Here is a 9679-nt window from a genome sequence, read left to right as displayed (position 1 = left end):
CATCTGCACTACATCCAGTAAAGGTCATAGATTTATGTGGACACGTTACGTGGTCAAACCGTCCGTAACGTGCACTGATCACTGTTATCTGTCCATCACACGTGATCGTCTTTTTTTCCCTTCACAGATATTAAAATCTCATAAGCTGGAAAAGAAGCAATTTTGTGTAGTTTTATTCATTTTTGCCGCAGTCAACAGTTATATTGCTATGAAGACTGCGGTTATAATTGATACGTCACTTTCAATAGCGTGATACTGAGGATAGCTCACACAAGACAGCATGATGATTTACCTGCTCATAATATAATATTTTATATAGAGAATACAGTGTAAGTACTGTCTATTACAATATTGATTTTTGAGATGTTTAGGAAAGACGCAGCATTCTTCCCCTTTCGGCTCAGAGCAAAACATTAGATCTTAAATTGTACGATAGTAACCACGTATTATTTTATTCTGTAACCGTCAATCAGCAGTTTTTACATTTAAACGGAACGAAAAGGAATATATCTAAATTTCTCATTGGAAACATGCAAGCACTATAACGCGCAAGAATATATCCTATAATGATGTATATATTCGCCTGTATTGTTGTATTCGTATCAAAGCATAATGAGTATAGTTCATTTATTATATGTAGAATAATTAATAACTCATCTGTTTGTGAAATGATAATATCTGTATCATCTATTTTCTATTATCAACCATTTGATTCCACTGAGTCATCGTATTGGCAATTGTTAATATGAAATACAGAGTGGTTGCAGTATACATCTGGTCATTTATAGCAAACATTTAAAGTCATAGAGTAGTCTGGTATATAGACTTCAATTCATTTTCAGATCAGCCAGTACATTGATACACGTGACAAACCTGTTAGAGTGGTAGGTAGAGGATATACATTGATACACGTGACAAACCTGTTAGAGTGGTAGGTAGAGGATGTACATTGATACACGTGACAAACCTGTTAGAGTAGTAGGTAGAGGATGTACATTGATACACGTGACAAACCTGTTAGAGTAGTAGGTAGAGGATGTACATTGATACACGTGACAAACCTGTTAGAGTGGTAGGTAGAGGATGTACATTGATACACGTGACAAACCTGTTAGAGTGGTAGGTAGAGGATGTACATTGATACACGTGACAAACCTGTTAGAGTGGTAGGTAGAGGATGTACATTGATACACGTGACAAACCTGTTAGAGTGGTAGGTAGAGGATGTACATTGATACACGTGACAAACCTGTTAGAGTGGTAGGTAGAGAATGTACATTGATACACGTGACAAACCTGTTAGAGTGGTAGGTAGAGGATATACATTGATACACGTGACAAACCTGTTAGAGTGGTAGGTAGAGGATGTACATTGATACACGTGACAAACCTGTTAGAGTGGTAGGTAGAGGATGTACATTGATACACATGACAAACCTGTTAGAGTAGTAGGTAGAAGATCTACATCGATACACGTGACAAACCTGTTAGAGTAGTAGGTAGAGGATCTACATCGATACACGTGACAAACCTGTTAGAGTGGTAGGTAGAGGATGTACATTGATACACGTGACAAACCTGTTAGAGTGGTAGGTAGAGGATGTACATTGATACACGTGACAAACCTGTTAGAGTGGTAGGTAGAGGATGTACATTGATACACGTGACAAACCTGTTAGAGTGGTAGGTAGAGGATGTACATTGATACACGTGACAAACCTGTTAGAGTGGTAGGTAGAGAATGTACATTGATACACGTGACAAACCTGTTAGAGTGGTAGGTAGAGGATGTACATTGATACACGTGACAAACCTGTTAGAGTGGTAGGTAGAGGATGTACATTGATACACGTGACAAACCTGTTAGAGTGGTAGGTAGAGGATGTACATTGATACACGTGACAAACCTGTTAGAGTAGTAGGTAGAAGATCTACATCGATACACGTGACAAACCTGTTAGAGTAGTAGGTAGAGGATCTACATCGATACACGTGACAAACCTGTTAGAGTGGTAGGTAGAGGATGTACATTGATACACGTGACAAACCTGTTAGAGTAGTCCTTGAGAGGATGTACATCCGTACACGTGACAAGACTGTTAGAGTAGTAGGTAGAGGATATAGATCCATACACGTGACAAACCTGTTAGAGTAGTCCGGTAGAGGACGTACATCCATACACGTGACAAACCTGTTAAAAAAGCAGGTAGAGGATGTACATTGATACACGTGACAAGCCTGTTAGAGTAGTAAGTAGAGGATGTACATCGCTACACGTGACAAACCTGTTAGAGTAATAGGTAGAGGATGTACATCCATACACGTGACAAGACTGTTAGAGTAGTCCGGTAGAGTATGTACATCCATTCACGTGGCAAACCTGTTGGTGTAGTCCGGTAGAGGATGTACAACCATACACGTGACTAGACTGTTAAAGTGGTCCGGTAGAGGATGTACACCGATACACGTGACCAACCTGTTGATGTAGTAGGTAGAGGATGTACATCCCTACACGTGACAAACCTGTTACAGTAGTAGGTAGATGATGTACATTGATACACGTGACAAGACTGTTAGAGTAGTCCGGTAGAGGATGCACATCCATAACACGTGACAAACCTGTTAGAGAAGTAGGTAAAGGATGTACATTGATACACGTGACAAACCTGTTAGAGTAGTAGGTAGAGGATGTATATCGATAAATGTAACAAACCTGTTACAGTAGTAGGTAGAGGATGTACATCGATACACGTGACAAACCTGTTAGAGTAGCAGGTAGAGGATGTACATCGATACACGTGACAAACCTGTTAGATTAGTAGGTAGAGGATGTATATCGATAAATGTAACAAACCTGTTACAGTAGTAGGTAGAGGATGTACATCGATACACGTGACAAACCTGTTAGAGTAGCAGGTAGAGGATGTACATCGATACACGTGACAAACCTGTTACAGTAGTAGGTAGAGGATGTACATCGATACACGTGACAAACCTGTTAGAGAAGTAGGTAAAGGATGTACATCGATACACGTGACAAACCTGTTAGAGTAGTAGGTAGAGGATGTATATCGATAAATGTAACAAACCTGTTAGAGTAGTAGGTAGAGGATGTACATCGATACACGTGACAAACCCGTTAGAGTAGCAGGTAGAGGATGTACATCGATAAATGTAACAAACCTGTTACAGTAGTAGGTAGAGGATGTACATCGATACACGTGACAAACCTGTTAGAGTAGCAGGTAGAGGATGTACATCGATACACGTGACAAACCTGTTAGAGTAGCAGGTAGAGGATATACATCGATACACGTGACAAACCTGTTAGAGTAGCAGGTAGAGGATGTACATCGATACACGTGACAAACCTGTTAGAGTAGTAAGTAGAGGATGTACATCGCTACACGTGACAAACCTGTTAGAGTAGTAGGTAGAGGATGTACATCCATACACGTGACAAGACTGTTAGAGTAGTCCGGTAGAGTATGTACATCCATTCACGTGACAAACCTGTTGGTGTAGTCCGGTAGAGGATGTACAACCATACACGTGACTAGACTGTTAAAGTGGTCCGGTAGAGGATGTACACCGATACACGTGACCAACCTGTTCATGTAGTAGGTAGAGGATGTACATCCCTACAAGTGACAAACCTGTTACAGTAGTAGGTAGATGATGTACATTGATACACGTGACAAGACTGTTAGAGTAGTCCGGTAGAGGATGCACATCCATAACACGTGACAAACCTGTTAGAGAAGTAGGTAAAGGATGTACATTGATACACGTGACAAACCTGTTAGAGTAGTAGGTAGAGGATGTATATCGATAAATGTAACAAACCTGTTACAGTAGTAGGTAGAGGATGTACATCGATACACGTGACAAACCTGTTAGAGTAGCAGGTAGAGGATGTACATCGATACACGTGACAAACCTGTTAGAGTAGTAGGTAGAGGATGTATATCGATAAATGTAACAAACCTGTTACAGTAGTAGGTAGAGGATGTACATCGATACACGTGACAAACCTGTTAGAGTAGCAGGTAGAGGATGTACATCGATAAATGTAACAAACCTGTTACAGTAGTAGGTAGAGGATGTACATCGATACACGTGACAAACCTGTTAGAGTAGCAGGTAGAGGATGTACATCGATACACGTGACAAACCTGTTAGAGTAGCAGGTACAGGATGTACATCGATACACGTGACAAACCTGTTAGAGTAGCAGGTAGAGGATGTACATCGCTACACGTGACAAACCTGTTAGTGTAGCAGGTAGAGGATGTACATCCATACACGTGACAAACCTGTTAGTGTAGCAGGCAGAGGAAGTACATCCATACACGTGACAAGACTGTTAGACTAGTAGGTAGAGGATGTACCTCCATACACGTGACAAACCTGTTATAGTAGTAGGTATAGGATGTACATCGATACACGTGACAAACCTGTTACAGTAGTAGGTAGAGGATGCACATTGATACACGTGACAAACCTGTTAGAGTGGTAGGTAGAGGATATACATTGATACACGTGACAAACCTGTTAGAGTAGTAGGTAGAGGATCTACATCGATACACGTGACAAACCTGTTAGAGTAGTAGGTAGAGGATCTACATCGATACACGTGACAAACCTGTTAGAGTGGTAGGTAGAGGATGTACATTGATACACGTGACAAACCTGTTAGAGTAGTCCTTGAGAGGATGTACATCCGTACACGTGACAAGACTGTTAGAGTAGTAGGTAGAGGATATAGATCCATACACGTGACAAACCTGTTAGAGTAGTCCGGTAGAGGACGTACATCCATACACGTGACAAACCTGTTAAAAAAGCAGGTAGAGGATGTACATTGATACACGTGACAAGACTGTTAGAGTAGTCCGGTAGAGTATGTACATCCATTCACGTGGCAAACCTGTTGGTGTAGTCCGGTAGAGGATGTACAACCATACACGTGACTAGACTGTTAAAGTGGTCCGGTAGAGGATGTACACCGATACACGTGACCAACCTGTTGATGTAGTAGGTAAAGGATGTACATTGATACACGTGACAAACCTGTTAGAGTAGTAGGTAGAGGATGTATATCGATAAATGTAACAAACCTGTTACAGTAGTAGGTAGAGGATGTACATCGATACACGTGACAAACCTGTTAGAGTAGCAGGTAGAGGATGTACATCGATACACGTGACAAACCTGTTAGAGTAGTAGGTAGAGGATGTATATCGATAAATGTAACAAACCTGTTACAGTAGTAGGTAGAGGATGTACATCGATACACGTGACAAACCTGTTAGAGTAGCAGGTAGAGGATGTACATCGATACACCTGACAAACCTGTTACAGTAGTAGGTAGAGGATGTACATCGATACACGTGACAAACCTGTTAGAGTAGCAGGTAGAGGATGTACATCGATACACGTGACAAACCTGTTAGAGTAGCAGGTACAGGATGTACATCGATACACGTGACAAACCTGTTAGAGTAGCAGGTAGAGGATGTACATCGATACACGTGACAAACCTGTTAGAGTAGCAGGTAGAGGATGTACATCGATACACGTGACAAACCTGTTAGAGTGGTAGGTAGAGGATGTACATCCATACACGTGACAAACCTGTTAGAGTAGCAGGTAGAGGATGTACATCGATACACGTGACAAACCTGTTAGAGTAGTCCGGTAGAGGATGTACATCCATACACGTGACAAACCTGTTAGAGTAGCAGGTAGAGGATGTACATCGATACACGTGACAAACCTGTTAGAGTAGTCCGGTAGAGGATGTACATCGATACACGTGGCAAACCTGTTAGTGTAGCAGGTAGAGGATGTACATCGCTACACGTGACAAACCTGTTAGTGTAGCAGGTAGAGGATGTACATCCATACACGTGACAAACCTGTTAGTGTAGCAGGCAGAGGAAGTACATCCATACACGTGACAAGACTGTTAGACTAGTAGGTAGAGGATGTACCTCCATACACGTGACAAACCTGTTATAGTAGTAGGTATAGGATGTACATCGATACACGTGACAAACCTGTTACAGTAGTAGGTAGAGGATGTACATTGATACACGTGACAAACCTGTTAGAGTGGTAGGTAGAGGATGTACATTGATACACGTGACAAACCTGTTAGAGTAGTAGGTAGAGGATCTACATCGATACACGTGACAAACCTGTTAGAGTAGTAGGTAGAGGATCTACATCGATACACGTGACAAACCTGTTAGAGTGGTAGGTAGAGGATGTACATTGATACACGTGACAAACCTGTTAGAGTAGTCCTTGAGAGGATGTACATCCGTACACGTGACAAGACTGTTAGAGTAGTAGGTAGAGGATATAGATCCATACACGTGACAAACCTGTTAGAGTAGTCCGGTAGAGGACGTACATCCATACACGTGACAAACCTGTTAAAAAAGCAGGTAGAGGATGTACATTGATACACGTGACAAGACTGTTAGAGTAGTCCGGTAGAGTATGTACATCCATTCACGTGGCAAACCTGTTGGTGTAGTCCGGTAGAGGATGTACAACCATACACGTGACTAGACTGTTAAAGTGGTCCGGTAGAGGATGTACACCGATACACGTGACCAACCTGTTGATGTAGTAGGTAAAGGATGTACATTGATACACGTGACAAACCTGTTAGAGTAGTAGGTAGAGGATGTATATCGATAAATGTAACAAACCTGTTACAGTAGTAGGTAGAGGATGTACATCGATACACGTGACAAACCTGTTAGAGAAGTAGGTAAAGGATGTACATTGATACACGTGACAAACCTGTTAGAGTAGTAGGTAGAGGATGTATATCGATAAATGTAACAAACCTGTTACAGTAGTAGGTAGAGGATGTACATCGATACACGTGACAAACCTGTTAGAGTAGCAGGTAGAGGATGTACATCGATAAAAGTAACAAACCTGTTACAGTAGTAGGTAGAGGATGTACATCGATACACGTGACAAACCTGTTAGAGTAGCAGGTAGAGGATGTACATCGATACACGTGACAAACCTGTTAGAGTAGCAGGTAGAGGATGTACATCGATACACGTGACAAACCTGTTAGAGTAGCAGGTAGCGGATGTACATCGATACACGTGACAAACCTGTTAGAGTAGTAAGTAGAGGATGTACATCGCTACACGTGACAAACCTGTTAGAGTAGTAGGTAGAGGATGTACATCCATACACGTGACAAGACTGTTAGAATAGTCCGGTAGAGTATGTACATCCATTCACGTGGCAAACCTGTTGGTGTAGTCCGGTAGAGGATGTACAACCATACACGTGACTAGACTGTTAAAGTGGTCCGGTAGAGGATGTACACCGATACACGTGACCAACCTGTTGATGTAGTAGGTAGAGGATGTACATCCCTACACGTGACAAACCTGTTACAGTAGTAGGTAGATGATGTACATTGATACACGTGACAAGACTGTTAGAGTAGTCCGGTAGAGGATGCACATCCATAACACGTGACAAACCTGTTAGAGTAGTAGGTAGAGGATGTATATCGATAAATGTAACAAACCTGTTACAGTAGTAGGTAGAGGATGTACATCGATACACGTGACAAACCTGTTAGAGTAGCAGGTAGAGGATGTACATCGATACACGTGACAAACCTGTTACAGTAGTAGGTAGAGGATGTACATCGATACACGTGACAAACCTGTTAGAGAAGTAGATAGAGGATGTACATCGATACACGTGACAAACCTGTTAGAGTAGTAGGCAGAGGAAGTACATCCATACACGTGACAAACCTGTTAGAGTAGTCGGTAGAGAATGTAGATCGATATACGTGGCAAACCTGTTAGAGTAGTCCAGTAGAGGATATACATCGATTCACGTGACAAACCTGTTAGAGTAGTAGGTAGAGGATGTACATCGATATACGTGACAAACTTGTTAGAGTAGTAGGTAGAGAATGTACATCCATACACGTGACAAACCTGTTACAGTAGTCCGGTAGAGGATGTACATCGCTACACGTGACAAACCTGTTAGAGTAGTCCGGTAGAGGATGTACATCGATACACGTGACAAACCTGTTAGAGTAGTAGGTAGAGGATGTACATTGATACACGTGACAAACCTGTTAGAGTGGTAGGTAGAGGATGTACATCCATACACGTGACAAACCTGTTACAGTAGTCCGGTAGAGGATGTACATCCATACACGTGACAAACTTGTTATAGTAGTAGGTAGAGGATGTACATCGATACACGTGACAAATCTGTTAGAGTAGTCCGAAAGGGTATGTTCATCGATGCATGTGACAAACCTGTTAGCGTAGTCCGGTATAGAGACGCGATTTAGATTATTTCAAAGAGGGAAGATAAAGACGACTGGCAACTACTAATGGCTGACCGACTCTAACGGCGATTAATCATTTTACAGATATTGAGACCAACATTGTATTACACACAATATGTTTCCGAAAAGTAAATAACAGATGACTCTAAATTAGAATTGCTGGAAGTGGAAATAAAACTGATCTCTTAATATCTCTTCTAGTATAAAAAAACAAGTTCAACAGAAAACAACAACAACCAAACAAAGCAAAACAAACAAAAAAGTCAACCTCTCATTTCATAAACAAGGGGATCAGCAGAACTACTGAATTCTCCCCGAAAATAACTTTATTGTAGAATTTTCCTGTGTGTTTTGAGACTTTGTATTTGGTCCTATTGATCACACACATCTGTAAAATATGTTAAAATTGAGAGTCTGGAAGATTAAATAACCAGGTTTTAACACGTTACATATATGTATTCTTTCTGACACATACTTATGTTTGAGGTATGAAAGCAAGGGCATATTTCACTAACTCTGATACTTATGTACATGTCATCTATAATCGCTGATTGCTACTAGTATATGCTACTGTAGGTGTTAAGCAGGAGCTCAAACATTATCTTTGACGTTGTTTTCAAAAATACGATGTCTATAATCAGTGATGAGTTTCTTCAGCTTCATTTCAAAATACAATTTTAAAATGCTTCTGAAATGAAATTTAATAAAGGGCAAAACTCTGTAATAAAGAAACTGTTGGTCTTGAATTTCGTGGGAAATATAATACTCTTGAAATGAAAAGAACGGATGGATGGAAAGATTAACTTACGTAAAGGCATACCTACAAAGCGACAATTACATTATTTATCGAAAATTTTCATGGAGTATGAAAACACATTTTTGATAATAGTAATCGGAACAAAATGACAGGAATATAATCCTTGCACCTTTATAATTATCTGTTATAATCCATGTATCCATTTATTATAGGGTACATTTTTAAACCATTGTACAAAACCAAGTGTATGGAGCATTTCAATCAAAAAATCGATACAGTAAATGTTCATAATGAATCAAACTACATTATACAGCTGTTTCGTTTTCTGGACTCCTATGTGATGTTCATGACATAAATTTTGAATCCTAGGGGCCGACTGAAGAAAGCTTATTGAAAGTGATATCAAAGATTTAATGGGGGGGGGGGGGGGGGGGGTTTAGACCCTTGCATTAATACATGTCGTAATTTTCCTGTATCATGATTTCAAACGAGTACATATATATTCTGAGCCGTTTCATTATTAGAATTAATCAAACGTGATATACAGGTTACGACAA

Source organism: Ylistrum balloti, unplaced genomic scaffold, assembly GCF_031769215.1.
Source record: "Ylistrum balloti isolate Yb309-2 unplaced genomic scaffold, AGI_CSIRO_Ybal_v1 Utg369698, whole genome shotgun sequence".
NCBI classification, from domain to species: domain Eukaryota; kingdom Metazoa; phylum Mollusca; class Bivalvia; order Pectinida; family Pectinidae; genus Ylistrum; species Ylistrum balloti.
This window is presented reverse-complemented; position numbering follows the sequence as displayed.